This window comes from Dipodomys spectabilis, unplaced genomic scaffold (assembly GCF_019054845.1).
Source record: "Dipodomys spectabilis isolate Male_0828 unplaced genomic scaffold, ASM1905484v1 ptg000327l, whole genome shotgun sequence".
Lineage (NCBI taxonomy): Eukaryota > Metazoa > Chordata > Mammalia > Rodentia > Heteromyidae > Dipodomys > Dipodomys spectabilis.
Window position 1 is genome coordinate 3,297,504 of NW_024871004.1, and position 13,197 is coordinate 3,310,700.

Consider the following 13,197-nt stretch of genomic DNA (forward strand, 5'->3'; position numbering starts at 1 on the left):
ACAACTTTTCTATAAAGTATTTAAGATTTATGGTAGCAGACATATGCTACTAAGAATGTACATTTCAGAGTTTATAGAAACATTCCTAATGAGAAGTTGCAAAGTCTTTGTGTAAAGAAGCATGGTGAAGAGTTAAGACTGTGTTAACTACACAGTTTCTCTTAAAACTTTAGGACTTTCTTACTTTATATGTTAGTGAGGAACTAATGATGATATAAGCCATATACAAATTATGAGATGAGTTATAAAAGCAATCTTAGTGGGTAACTTTAAAGACTACTCATAGCCTATAAAACTCCTGTTGAACATCATAATCTTAGCCAGTGTTAAATGTACAGGAATATGAGAAAATAGTAATATCTAATATGTAAGTACACTTCAAATACTGAAAAAACCTGGTAATTTTTTGGTATTTTATTAATCATTAATATTTAATTATTGTTTTTCTTTATTTGTAGCATTGTTTCCCTTGTTGTAATATAATACAACTTTTGTTAGGGATCATCAGAAGGTACTTTGAGAAGGTTACTGGGATGGCCAATCCATTTTTTATAGGTGCATGTGAATTTACATAAGCAAAATTAAGAATATAATATTGATTAAAAATTATCAAGCCGGGCGCTGGTGGCTCACGCCTGTAATCCTAGCTACTCAGGAGGCTGAGATCTGAGGATTGCAGTTCAAAGCCAGCCCGGGCAGGAGAGACCGTGAGACTCCTATCTCCAATAAACCACCAGAAAACCGGAAGTGGCGCTGTAGCTCAAGTGGTAGAGCGCTCGCCTTGAGCTGAAGAGCTGAGGGACAGCGCCCAGGCCCAGAGTTCAAGCCCCACCACCGACAAAAAAAAAAAAAATTATCAAGTACAGTCTGAATCAGGAGGGATGATAAATGTCCACACCTAAAATCTTAGCCCTAGGCTGAAGCAGCGGTATTACAGAGTTGAGGTCACAAAAGTGAGAGACTGTGTTTGTTTTGTTTTTTACTTTGATTTCGTTGGTCATGAAGCTTGAACTCTGGGTCCTGGGTGTTGTCCCTCAGCTCAAGGCTATTGCTTCCACTTGAGCCACCCTACCAATTCCATCTTTTTCTACTAACATGATGTTGAAGAATCAAACCCAAGGCCTCATGCATACAAGGCAGGCACTCTACAACAGCCACCATCCCAGCTCCTGATAGACTGTGTTTTAAAAAATCATCTAAACAACATTTGCTTTCTGCTTTGGGTTATATAATGAAATATATAAGTATCTTTTTATAATTTTGTGAATTGTAAAACTTCTAAATTTATACTAACTTCAAAATCATGAAATGTCCCTGAAAGTTTGCTTCTGTGAAGATTGTTTTTGCATTTTTAAGTTATTCTGAGTAATTTTTATTTTTATCAAAATCATTTTAAATTTTGGGTTGATGGGTTATCATACATCAAATACGTTCAAATGTACGTGTAGAGTCTGAAGATAGCAGTATGAATATTCTCCTAAAACTCTTGTTTATCTGTTATGCACTTCCAGTATTATGATATTTCTCTTTCTTTCACTCTCTCTCATTTCCTCTCTTTGTCTTTCATGCTCCATGTCTGCTACTTAGAACTTCTGCTGCTATTCTATTATCCTTGAGGATCCACTGGCTTTGTGGGAACATGATGGGGACCAACATTTTTCCTAGCATTCTTTAATAATTATGAGTGACATGATATTATTCTTTGCCATTCTAAATGGCAAAACAACAGTTCTAGGAATTCCTTTTCACGTTTACTACTATTATAAATGTTATCTCATAGGAATCATTGGGATGAATAAGATATTTTAACCTGGGCTGGGAAGGTGACTCTGTGGTAGAGCGCTTGCCTTTCATGCATGAGGACCTGGATTCGATTCCTTAGCACAACATAAGCAGAAAGAAAAAAGCCAGAAGTGGCTCTGTGGCTCAAGTGGTAGAGCGCTAGCCTTGAGCTGAACAGCTGAGGGACAGTGCCCAGGCCCAGAGCTCAGGCACCACGACCGGATCCCATCCCCCCAAAAAGATATTTTAACCTGTGACCTAACAATTCTTTTTCTTTCACAAACAACCTTTTTCTTTGATTATCAGTTAGTAACTACATGTAATGAAAAAAAAGCTATCCTATGTAAAGTAGACCGAAGTTGTTCACAGGGATGAAAAAGAGGGTAATGGTCGAAGTGAGTAAAAAGGATACCCATCTCAACAGAGAAACCACAGATCTAAAGAGCTGCATAGATCAACTAGACTTAACAGACATCTACCGAACATTTCACCCAGCAGCATCAGAATACACGTTTTTCTCAGCAGCACATGGAACATTTTCTAAAATAGACCACATTTTAGGCCACAAAGCAAACTTGTCTAAATTCAGAAACATTGAAGTTATACCTTGCATTCTCTCTGACCACAAGGAAATAAAATTAGAACTCAACACCAAAAGCCACCAAAGAAAGTCCGGTATCACATGGAGGGTGAACAACACACTGCTGAATCATGAGTGGGTCATGGAAGAGATTAGAAAGGAAATTCAAATGTTCATGCTATTCAACGAAAATGAACACACAAATTACCAGCTCCTCTGGGACACAGCAAAGGCAGTACTCAGAGGCAAGTTTATAGCTCTGAGCTCCTACATCAACAAATTGGAGAGATCTGAAACTAACAATTTAATGACACATCTAAACCTCCTTGAGAAAGAGCAGCAAGATAAACCCCAATCCAGTAGACGGAAAGAAATAATCAAAATTAAATCAGAATTAAATGAATTAGAATCCAAAAAAACTATAGAAAGGATCAACAAAACAAAGACTTGGTTCTTCGAAAAACTTAACAAAATTGACAGACCCTTAGCAAATCTTATCAGAAAAAGAAAAGAACACACCCAAATTAATAAACACAGAGATGAGAATGGAAACATCACCATGGAAACAACCAAGATTCAGAACATTATAAGGGAATACTTCTCGAAACTTTATGCTAATAATTTTGAGAAATTGACAGAAATGGACCTCTTCCTAGCAAATATTGACATGCCAAAACTAAACCAAGATGAGTTAAACTATCTTAACAGGCCCATATCAAGCATTGAAATAGAAACAGCAGTAAGAGACCTCCCAGCTAAGAAAAGTCCAGGACCAGATGGTTTTACAGCGGAATTTTACAAGGCCTTCAAAGCAGAGCTCACACCAATTCTCCTCCAACTCTTCAATGAAATTGAAAGAGAAAGCTCACTACCAAACACATTCTATGAAGCCATCATAACCCTCATCCCAAAACCAGGCAGAGACTCATCAAAGAAAGAGAAATATAGACCCATTTCTTTGATGAACATTGAAGCAAAACTTCTCAACAAAATTTTGGCCAATCGACTTCAACAATTCATCCAAAAAATCATACACCAAGATCAAACAGGATTCATTTCAGGGATGCAAAGCTGGTTCAATATATGCAAATCAATTAATATTATTCATCACATCAACAGGAGCAAGAATAAGGACCACATGGTTATCTCAATAGACGCAGAAAAAGCATTCGACAAGATCCAAAACCCCTTTATGATGAAGGTTTTGGAAAAACTAGGAATCCATAGAACATTCCTCAATACAATAAAGGCTGTATATGACAAACCTACAACCAGCATTATACTCAATGGTGAAAAACTAAAGCCATTTTCTCTTAACTTAGGAACAAGACAAGGATGCCCACACTCTCCACTTCTCTTCAATCTAGTATTAGAATGCCTAGCTACAGCAATAAGACAATATGCAGACATAAAGGGGATCCAAAGAGGGAAAGAAGAAATAAAACTGTCAATCTTTGCAGACAAAATGATCTTGTACTTAAAGAATCCCATAGACTCCACTCCCAAATTACTCAAGCTGATTCAAAAATTTGGCAAAGTAACAGGTTATAAAATTAACCCGCAGAAATCAATGGCTTTTCTGTATGCCAACAATGAGAAAAGTGTGGCTGAAATTAGGAAAGCAACTCCATTTGTATAGCCTCACAAAAAATAAAATACCTAGGAATTAACTTAACTAAAGAAGTGAAGGACCTCTATGATGAAAACTTTAAAATCTTGAAAAAGGAAATCAACATAGAACTTTAAAAATGGCAAAACCTCCCATGCTCCTGGATTGGAAAGATTAACATCGTGAAAATGGCAATACTTCCCAAGGCTATCTACAAATTCAATGAGATACCTATCAAAATTCCAACCTCATTCTTCAAGGAAATAGAAGAGGCAATCCAAAAATTCATATGGAACAATAAAAGACCCTGAATAGCGAAAACGCTCCTCAACGGAAAGAACACTGCTGGAGGAATATCAATACCAAATTTCAAACCCTACTATAAAGCCATAGTAATCAAAACAGCTTGGTATTGGCATAAGAACAGACCTCAGGACCAATGGAATAGAATTGAAAACCCAGAAATGAACCTACAGACCTATAGGCATCTAATCTTCGATAACAGAGATAAAACTATACAGTGGAAGAAAGACAGCCTCTTCAGTAAATGGTGCTGGCAAAATTGGTTAACTACATGTAGAAAACTAAAGCTAGATCCTTATATATCACCCTGCACCAGAATCAACTCCAAATGGATCGAAGACTTTGAACTCAAAGCAGACACTCTGAAAACATTACAGGATGGAATAGGAGAAACCCTAGGTCTCCTTGGCTCAGGCCGAAATTTTCTGAATAGAGACCCGGAAACACAACAAATCAAAGAAAGGTTGGACAAATGGGATTGCATAAAGTTGCAGAGCTTCTGCAGGGCAAATGACATAGCTAGCAAGATCAATAGAAAGCTCACGGATTGGGAGAATATCTTTACTAGCCATACAACAGACAATGGTCTCATATCTAAAATACACATGGAACTCAAAAAATTAAACCCCCCAACAACAAATCCTCAAAGAAACAACTGCCCAATAAATAAGTGGTTGAAAGACTTAAAGAGCAACTTCTCTGAAGAAGAAAGAAGGATGGCCAATAGACACATGAAGAAATGTTCAACATCCATAGCCATAAAAGAAATGCAAATCAAAACAACATTGAGATATCACCTCACTCCAGTTAGAACGGTAAAAATCAAGAACTCTAACAACAACAGACGCTGGAGGGGATGTGGACAGAAAGGGACCTTACTTCATTGTTAGGGGGAATGTAAACTTGTTCAACCACTTTGGAAAGCAGTATGGAGGTTCCTCAAAAGACTTCACATAGAACTCCCCTATGACCCAACAATCCCACTTTTGGGCACTTACTCAAATGTTTACAAACAAGACCACACTAAAGCTACCAGCACAACTATGTTTATTGCAGCATTATTTACCATAGCTAAGATATGGAACCAACCCAGATGCCCCTCAGTAGATGAATGGATCAAGAAAATGTGGTATATATACACAATGGAATTCTATGCCTCCATCAGAAAGAATGACATTTCCCCATTTGTTAGGAAATGGAAAGGCTTGGAAAAAATTATATTAAGTGAAGTAAGCCAGGCCCAAAGAAACATAGGTCCCATGGTTTCCCTTATTTGCAATATCTAGTATATGTATGAGTCAAGCGAAAAAGGTCAGATAATGTGATGTTAGGAAAACGAACCCTTAAATATGTATTTTAATGTTTTTTTCTTTCATGCATGTGTTTCTAACGCATTTATAAGATTATTTCTTTGTTGCTTTGTATGTCCCTCCCCCACAGTGTAACCCCCCACTTTCACTATATTTGATGTCAGTATAACTGGTGGAGGAGATGGGGACAAATAAGTTGTTTAAGGATTCAGGTGGACCTGTTGCAACAATGAGAAGTACAAAATGTCATGTCAAAAATGAGCTTTACAATGTCGGTGTGGGGGATGGAAGGGGAGGAAGTATTGGGTGGGGGGGAGGGGGGAGGCTAGGAAGGGAGGTGAAGGGTAAACAAAGGAGGAGGCTGCAATTCTTGGTAAGAAATGTACGCATTATCCTGCCCATGTAATGGTAACCCCTCTATACAGTATGTTCTCAAATAAAATAAAATTAAATTAAAAAAAAACAAAAAAAACTTTGTAACACTATGCAAATATATATTAATATATACAAAAATTTTGTATTGATACATATATATATATATATTGAGACATATAAAGAAAGTAAAGGAATGACATTGTCCAAAAAAAAAAAAAAAAGGATACCCATCATAGAGCACAGATCCTCAGAGCAGTTTATCATGTACACTTTGTGAGAATGAGAATGCACTGGGAACTATAGATAAAATCACTGAACACTGAGATATATATGCATATATATTTATATATGTATATTTATTTATATATGCATATATGTGTGTATATGCCCTTATATTTTACACATATATGTTATTATACACACAAATACACAAATACAAATAAGCACACAAATAAACACATAAATACAAATAAAGTCCGTGAAACCCTTATCTCCAATAAAGCACCAGAAAACTAGAAGTGGCGCTGTAGCTCAAGTGGTAGAGTGATAGACTTGAGCTGAAGGGCTGATGGACAGCACTCAGGCCTAGAGTTGAAACCCCATGATCAACAATAAAGAAAAAAAAAAGAAATATACTCATTACCTTACTTATGTTACCATAAGACCTCTGTACAGTATCTTTACAATATATATAAAAGATACAAGGAAAAATTCTGTACTTATAGGAAGTTGTATTTGTAATTCAATATCAGTAAGGTATTGGTTTAGGACCACATGCATATTAAAACTTTGGATACTCAAATAACCTATGGGAACACAGTATATTATATACATTAGAATCTGCCCACAACCAAGCATTATACTATCCGTCATGAATTTCCATCACTTATCACTTCAAAAGTCTTAAAGTCATGTTTTCTGCATTAAATTCACAGAGTTTAAGTGAATATCACAGGTAATTTACCTATTATTGGAAGTTTAAGGACAATTTTCAATTTCTGATGATAGAAACAGGAGTCAGTTTTAATTATGCAGAATCCACTATGTAGTGAGCCCTGTAGTCTTCTAAATTTTCAAAATTTGAGTTACTTTTTATTAATAATTGAAAAACTTTTATTTCAATATTTGAAATGCTGTCCCAATTATTTTAAAACTTTCACATTAAGTTAGAATGAACTTCCCCCTCCCCTCCATTTCCCCTGCTAGTTCAGGTTAACTCTCCTTTGGCTTTATTGTTTGACAGGTTGAGGGTAAACAGATGACGGTAAACAGAAAGATGATCATTACTTATATATCTCCTTCTTCTTCTGTTTCTGCTATTATTGTATAGAGGAAGACTGGAGCAGGGAACAAGAGTAATGCTTGGGCAAGGGAGCATTCTTGGCATATCAATTATTCTTTCTCAGAATCTCTTAAACTGCTTACTCTTGCCTTCTCTGTAACAGTAACCTAACTGTGGCTTCCTTCGTGCAGGAGTAAGCACACTAACAGGTTTTTACATGTAAATTTGTATTTTTATATCTCAGCTTATTACTACCAAAAATAGAAAGCTTTGGGTACATCAATGCAAAATCACTGATTGTTCAACAATACATTAGTGAGGAGTAGACAACTCTACTCAGCTCCCCCCTCCTCTTCAATCCTCCCCTCCCCTCCCTCCCGTTATTTACCCTCCCTTCCCTTCTTCTTTCTTTGTATCTCTCTCCTCCATATTCACTTCTATCTTCTCTCATTTTCCTTTCCAGTACCAAGTGATTTGGTTTACCTGGCAACAAATATGTAATTGAACAAATATGTTTTCTCCTCTTTTTGTGAATATTTATTCTTAAGAAGTGAATTCTTGCAGAGCACCAGTGGCTTACAGCTAAATACTAGGTGGGTTCAAATTTGACAATTGCAATTCAAAGCTATTCCAAGTAGATAAACCTAAGAGATTCTTTTCTCCACTTATGGTAAAAGGAAGAATTGAAGGTGTGGCTCAGGAGGTATATAGTAAACATTGAGAATTAAAGTCCAGATTGTTAGGTTTTTAAAGAGAGTTCGAGTAAGAACCACACCATGCACGAGGTATTCAGGAAAGAGGTAGATTTATTCATCATTTCCTCTGGCACCAGGCCATGTTGGCCTTCCACGTGGCTGGGAAAGAACAGGGAAAGACCTGGAAAAGAGAGCATCTGGCCCTGGGCTAGGCTTTATCTAGGGTATGGGTGGAGAAATGTGTGGCCACATCAAATTCAGATGTGACATCAGCACATGCAGATGTGACCTTTTTCAGGTGTGCCAGTTCTAGGTAATGCAGATAATGGGCAGAGACATTGCTTGGAAGAGGGTGGAATCTGCTTGCTATCCAGGAGTAGACCTTACATTCCAGCCTTTTAATAATCATGAAATAAGGCATGGATTCTCTCTGGCTACTTCTTGCTGACAAGGGGCATCCAAATTAGGGGTAAAAGCCTGAAATTTGGTCCCCTCACAGAGAAGGCAGTGAGCTGCAGCTGTCCCTTGGTGAGTGTGAGTCCTTAGATGAAGTCTGGAGGAGGCAAGTCTCTTGGATGAAGTGTGGAGAAAGTCTCATGAGGCATTGAGAGGCTAGAAAAAAAACACTAGAGAGCAAATAAATAGCAAGAGGAAAGACTTGGAGCTGAAAAATGTTGGTAGAAATGTCCCTATCTGGTGACTACATAGGGGAGAATTCAGGTAACAAAGGCAAGAATGTAAATTCCCGTCCAGTTAAAAGGTACACAAGTATGAACATTAGATGGGCAGGCTTCTTACTTATATTCACCTCCCGGCACTGGTTAATTTTGAAAGGGCAGGCACAAAGTGCCTGATATGACATCATTTCCTCTTATTCCTCTCCATGGTCCCTTGTGCCCCAGACTGGCTGAGTCGAAGTGCTCATTGCTGGGATGACTTGCCTCAGTTAGTATTCATGGAGATTTGAACACAAGGCCTGGGCATTGTCCCTGAGCACTTCTGCTCAAGGCTAGTGCTCTACCACTTTGAGTTACAGTACCACTTCCAGTATTTGGCTGGTTAGAGTTAAGAGTCTTGAACCATGCTTCCATCCTGGCTATTAGGTTAGTTGGGAGATGGAGTCTTAGGGATTTTTCAGCCCTGGCTGGCTTTGAATTGCAATCTTTGTCATGAAAACCATTCATTACTTCCAATTAAACAAGGAGATCAAATAGAATAAGAAGAGCTTCTCTGGTCCTTACCAAGAATTGACCAAGTAATATTCTGCAAAGAAAATCTCGTTAGATGTGAGAATCTTAGCACAGATATGCCCAATATTTTAGAATCACGTAATCAGTACTAGAATACACAACACAAAACAAAAAAGGCAAAACTCAAAATCTAAAATTTTGTACATTAATGTTTAGATATTTTGCTAACAAAGCACATCAGATAGTTGGGCCTAAATTACAAGGGTCTGAGAAAAGAGCAACTTTTTAGCAAGGTACAAGAGAATAGATGGATGGAGGAGTAGTAAACTTGGTGGAAGGGTATGGGTCAGATGGGACCAAACCCTAAACCCACCATGTGGCCAAGAGGGCATACTCACAATGGTGAATTTCTGAAAAAAATACAAAGAAAATGTTAGAAGTCTAGATTGGCTAGTCTTTTATAGGGAATCTAGGGGAGGTCCCCGGGACCCAGCTCGCATCACACTCTTCAGGGCACAATTCAAGAAGCTGTAGAAAAGAAAGGGAGAGATAGAGGAAGTTGGACATGATTAGCAGAGAGGAAAGAGATCATGAAAGTGAACAGACTTCTGACCATTTACCATTGCAGAGATAAAATTGTCTAAATCTGAGAAGAACATAAAAAAATTAGGTGCTCTGGCTAAAAGGGGGTGCAGGAGGCATTTCAGAGGGGTTTCATGGCACTGGAGTGACACACAGCTGCCATTAAAGGTGTAGGAGACAAAAATAATCAGTGAGTGAAGGTGGGTTTATCGGATGGAAGTGGCACTGCAACTTACCACTGAGCCCTCTAGGGAGGAGTGGCCAAGCAACCAGAATCAAGTGCCCTCGGCTCCAGAGGTGACTGGCCTTTCAGTTAAAGGACTAGCAGGTTCTTCAGCATGGAACCACATCTGGAGAGATACTGAGGGACAGAGAACCCTTAGAGAGTAGTTCACTCACCAAAATGTACAAGCATGGAGGTGGATACAGAGGCCAGCAGGGGAATTGATTCGCTGTGTCCACAGCAGACAGACTGGTTTCAAAAAGGCAGTCAGAACTGTGGTATTCCTCAGAGCAAAAAAGGGAAAAACAAACCAAAGAAAGGAAAATAAAAAAGGAGAGGAATCCAACCCCCTATCTTGACTTTAAGCCTCTCTCAGGTTCAAACGGCACCATTTATATTAGGTTTTAAAAAAGAGGTTTCTGAGTAAAAACCACACCACACATGTGGTATTCATGTAAGGGGTAGGTTTATTCATCATTCCTGCTGGCATTATGCCATGTTGGCCCTCCATGCGGCTGAGAAAGGCGTGGGAAAGACTTGGGAAAGTCCTGGGAAAGAGCGCATCTGGGCCTGGGCTAGGCCTTATCTAGGATATGGGTGGAGAAAAGTGTGGCCACATCAAATTCAGATGTGACCTCAGGAGATGCAGATGTGACCTCTCCAGATGTGCCAGTTGCCTAGGTAATGAGGTACTGGGCTGAGACTTTACTGTGAGGAGGGTAGAGTCTGCTCTCCATCCAGTAGCAGATCTTACACAGGTAGAGCTCAAGGCCAGGATTCAAACCCCAGTGCCGGCACAATATATATATATATATATATATATATATATATATATATATATATATATATATATGTGTGTGTGTGTGTGTGTGTGTGTGTGTGTGTGTGTGTGTGTGTGTGTATACACACACACACACATATATATATATATATATATATATATATATATACATACATATACATATATATAAATGAGTCCTTTATCTTTGAAAAGGGATATTTCTCCAAAAATCCATACCCAGGACAATTTTCAAGGTCAAAGACTGTTTGAAAGGCTCTTTCACATCTTAAACTGATTCCTCTGCTTGATTCACATTATGGAAAATAGGAGTCACACTTCACATTAAAAAGTATGCACATTATTGAACAGTTCTTACCATTTTTAATGTAAAGGAAGCATGGTAGAGGAATTCACCTTATTGGATGAATTAGGTTTGACTCACTGACAGACTTTTGCAAGTAAATGAGGATCTGTTTACATACAAAGAAGTCTATACAGATGGTTTTCTAAGAGGGAGAACAAACCTGCTGTCCAGGTTTGAATCAGAGTAAGTTTATTCCTATGAAATGACAAAGAGAAGCTCATTTTATGGAACTCTATGCAAACATCAATTTCAAACGGTTTAAAAAACCCATGTCTATGTTGTGATCAACCAAGTTTTTACAAACAAAAAAGTTTCCTGAGCCAAAATATATGATAGATAGTTAATGGCCTAGAGACAGGTGTAAAAGAGTTCCATAATAACAACTAAATTATAAATTTTTCATCAAGACCCTAACAAGAATCTCCAAGATAGGCCTAGCTAAATCTATCATAGAGGACTGGGTTTATGCAATTGTCAGTTTTGTTTAGGATCCAATATCTTCTATGGTCATTTTGTTTGCAAATCAATCACACCACATGCAGTGTCGAGAAAAACATGCAGTCTTGCTAGGCACCTAAGGGATTTTTGTGCCACTGTGAATATTTATCGTTTTACTTCTTGTAATTATACCTGTCAATGTGAAGTCCTTTCATGAGAAGAATAATAGTTTCTGTGCCCTTAGTTCCACTAACAAATCTCAGATATGAATATAGCCTGGTGCCTGTGGTTCATGCCTGTAATCCTAGCTACTCAGGAGGATGAGATCTGAGGATCACAGTTAAATGCCAGGCCAGGCAGGAAATTCTATGAGGTTCTTATATCCAACAAACCACCAAAAAACTGGGAGTGGCACTATGTCTCAAGCAGTAGAGCACATGCCTTGAGCTGAAGAGCACAGGGACAGCACAAAAGCCCAGAGTTCAAGCCTCATGACTGACCAAAAAAAAGAAAAAAAGTGTATATACATATATATATATATATATATGTATATGTGTACACATATACATATATATATACACACATAGATATAATGGGATGAATTAAATATAAATGAATATTTATAATACACATTTAAATATAACTAAATATATATTTACATTATATACATATATTTACATATATAAGATCATATTATATCTGTATGTTTCTAAATATATTTGTCATTAATATACAGAGTACATCTGAAGATTTTGGGGAAAATGTAGAGTTTCTAAAGGCTTACTACTGACCCATCATACTTTCAAGCAATTTTTCCACTTATTACAATTTCTGGAGTACTAACATTGAATGATTATGAAACAGAGTAACTGTTTTATTCCTTATGATTTTGGATGCCTTACAAAGTGTATTATTCTCAAGAAGGGAATGGTGAATATGAGAAAAGGACTAACCAAGTACTGTCTTCAAATATTTATAATTTGGATTTACCTCTTTATTTCATTAAGGGCATTTTGGATAAAACTTTTTGAATACCAGGTCAGGTATAATATATCCTAGCTGCATATACCAAACTACATTCAGAAAATGATATAGAGCGATTGAGTAAAGAAAACATATTCAATATATAGCAAAAAGTATATACCTATAGGGATAATATTTTGAAGAGTGCATTGAAAATATTTTAATATAATAATTAATTGGATTGAACAATTTCACATTGACAGCAATTAACTAGAATAATTTAATGTTAATTGGACAAGATTGTTTCTAAATGACTGATTTCTCTTTTTACTTTATCAGGGAAATAACTGAACAAAAATTGAAAATTAACATATGAATCTATAACAACTGGAAAGAAATTTTGTCTTTTTATTGTCAAATATTAATTTCACAAGGTATTATATTATGTTATACACATATCCAAATAATGTAGCTTGCTAAATTTTATTCATTTTATCAATTTCATTATCCTATTTTTATACTTTTTTTATGCCATCATACAAAGTTATAAATTATTTGAACATATATACTCCACAATATTTCTCTTCATCTCCTCTCTTATTTTTTTCCAAATTTAATCAGTTCCATCTTTTATACCTTGGTCATTCATTTTATTTTCTGGGTCTAGACTCTGCATATGAGAAATCAAGAATTTGTTTTTAACAGTGTGGCATATTGCTT